Source organism: Cebus imitator, unplaced genomic scaffold (genome assembly GCF_001604975.1).
Source record: "Cebus imitator isolate Cc_AM_T3 unplaced genomic scaffold, Cebus_imitator-1.0 Scaffold119, whole genome shotgun sequence".
NCBI lineage: Eukaryota > Metazoa > Chordata > Mammalia > Primates > Cebidae > Cebus > Cebus imitator.
The window spans coordinates 5,543,220-5,545,799 of record NW_016107434.1 but is presented as its reverse complement, the minus strand read 5'-3'; the positions used below and the strand labels follow the sequence as shown (position 1 = coordinate 5,545,799).

General features: G+C 42.4%; 1 protein-coding gene across 2 annotated transcripts in view; it reads left to right on the top strand.

Moving 5' to 3' along the window:
* Positions 1–2,580, top strand: part of TEP1 (telomerase associated protein 1) — a 45,969-nt gene that overhangs the window by 1,399 nt on the left and 41,990 nt on the right. The window lies entirely within an intron of this gene.

The following is a 2,580-nucleotide window of genomic DNA, read 5'->3' as shown; positions in this document are numbered from 1 at the left end:
TTTTAAATAGAGGGCTCACTAAGTTGCCCAGGCTGGTCTTGAACTCCTGAGCTCAAGTGATACACCTGCCTCAGCCTCCCAAAGTGCTAGGATTACAGGTGTGAACAACCACACTCGGCAGAAAATAGGTTCCTGGTGGTATAATTCAAGCATTCTGTTAGGCAGAGGTTTCTAATTTGCAGTTTGTGGAGATCTTGGGGGATCCATAAATAGGCTTCATAGACACTGAAAATTGAGCACAAAACAGTATATACTCTTTTTTTTTTCTATGAAAAAGCTCCATAGCTTTTACTAGATTCTCAATGCCTCTGAATCCCACTGACCAGCAATTGTGGGAACAATGGTTAACAAGGCTAAAAGGGTCTCTGTCTTCAGGAACTTAATAGTCTATTGGGAAGAAAGACAAACAGGTGATGTGCTCTATGATAAGGGAAAGTATGGGTATTGTGAAAACAAGGAGAAGGCCACCTAAACCAGACTGGGGCTTGGTGTCAGCACAGCCTTCTTGGAGGAATTGATGATGAAACTGAAGCCTGTTGAGTGAGAGGGAAGTAGCATTTGATCTGATAAAGGAAAGGTGGTGTTGGTGGAAGAAAGAAAGACTGTTCCAGGGATCTGCCTGTGCAAAGGCCCAGAGTCAAGAGTTACCTTGGCAGTTAATAAGCTAAATAGAATTTGTATGATTGAAGCTTGGAGTGCTGAGAGTTAGATTGGGGTGTTAGTAAGAGATGATGCTGGGAGGTAACCAGAAGCCGGGTTTTGTGTGTGATGCTGAGGATGCAGAGAGGAGCAAGACAAAGGAGCCCTTACCTTCAGGAGTTTTATTTCAGTAAGGAGAAACAATTAGCAAGTGGGCTAATAAAGAAACATGCTTTGAAAAAAAAAGTCTCACTGTGTTGCTCAGGCTGGTTTAAAACTCCTAGGCTCAAGTGATCCTCCTGCCTTAGCCTCTGCAAGTCTCAGGGATTACAGGCTAACCATGTGTGGCTCTAGACAAATCTAAATTCAGCAAAGGTGGTGGTAGAAGGAATGGAGAGAACTGGATAGATTTAAGAGACACTGAGAAAGTAGAATCAATAGGATTTGGTATTTACTGGATAATAGTAACAAATAACAGTAGCTACTATAGTGAACACTTAGTGCCAAGCAATCCTCAAAGTGCTTAGTATTTTTTCTCATTTATTTCTATAACAACTCTGTGAGGTAAACATTTTTCATAACTTTATAAATGAGAAAACCCTAGAAACATGGAGAATTTAAATATCTTTCCCAACCAAGATCCCAAGGTAAAGAAGGATTCAAACTCAAGTCTGTCTAACTTCAAACTTCAGTAGGCAGCAGGGGCAAAGGAAGGGGTATGGATTTGGGACATAGATGGGAGAAGGAGAAGGATGATACATTTAGGATCTGTGGAATTTGGAGTACCTTTGGGTCATCCAGTGGGGATGTCCAATAGGCAAATGGATAAGTGAAATAGGAAGCTCAGAAGGGAGACCTAGGCCCAGGAATAGATCTGTGAGTCGCCAGCATAGAAATCTTATTTGGAGTCACATAGTGGGTGAGAACACCCCAGGAAAGTATGTGAAAGGATTAGAATAGAACTGCAAGGAGCATCGATGTTAAGGAATGGCAAAGAATCCCTAGGAAGATATAGCCAGAATAGTTTTAAGAAGAAAATCGGGACAGTAACATCATAGGAAACAAAGGAAGATATTTATTTATTTCTGAGGCGGAGTTTCACTCTTGTTGCCCAGGCTGGAGTGCAATGGTGCGATCTTGGCTCACTGCAACCTCCGCCTCCTAGGTTCAAGTGATTCTCCTGTCTCAGCCTTCTGAGTAGCTGGGATTACAGGCATGTACCACAGTGCCCAGCTAATTTTGTATTTTTAGTAGAGACAGGGCTTCTCCATGTTGGTCAGTCTGGTCTCGAACTCCTGACCTCAGGTGATTTGGCTGCCTTGGCCTCCCAAAGTGCTGGGATTGCAGGCGTCAGCCACTGTGTCTGGACTGGAAGAGAGAGTTTTAATGAGAGAGTAATCAACAATGTTCTGCTTGAGGGATGGAATAGATAAAGGCCAAGATGTATTTATTTACAGAAGAAACAAGAAGTTCCTTGGTTACCTAAGAGGACTTGTGAACTGGTGGAGCAAAATCCCATTTAGTTGGTTGAAGAGTGAACAGGAGGCAAGGAAGCTGAGGTGGTGAATATTGACAACTTGATTAAAGTATCTTTTTCTCTGTAGCTAAGAACCCAGAGTCCAGATTATATTGTGAGACACCGTCCACTAAGTAAAGATCAAACTGACAGTCCTATGGAGGGGCTCTCCTTTACTTTCTTATGTGAAGGCATGTCCCTTCCTCTCCAGCCATTCCTTTTTTTTTCTTTTTAAAAAAATATTATTTATTTTATTATTAGTAGTATTTTTTTTAGATGGGGTCTCGCTTTGTTGCCAGGCTGGAATGCGATCTGGGCTCACTGCAACCTCCACCTCCTGGGTTCAAGCAATTCTCCTGCATCAGCCTCCCAAGTAGCTGGGATTACAAGCATGTGCCACCACACCCAGCTAATTTTTGTATTTT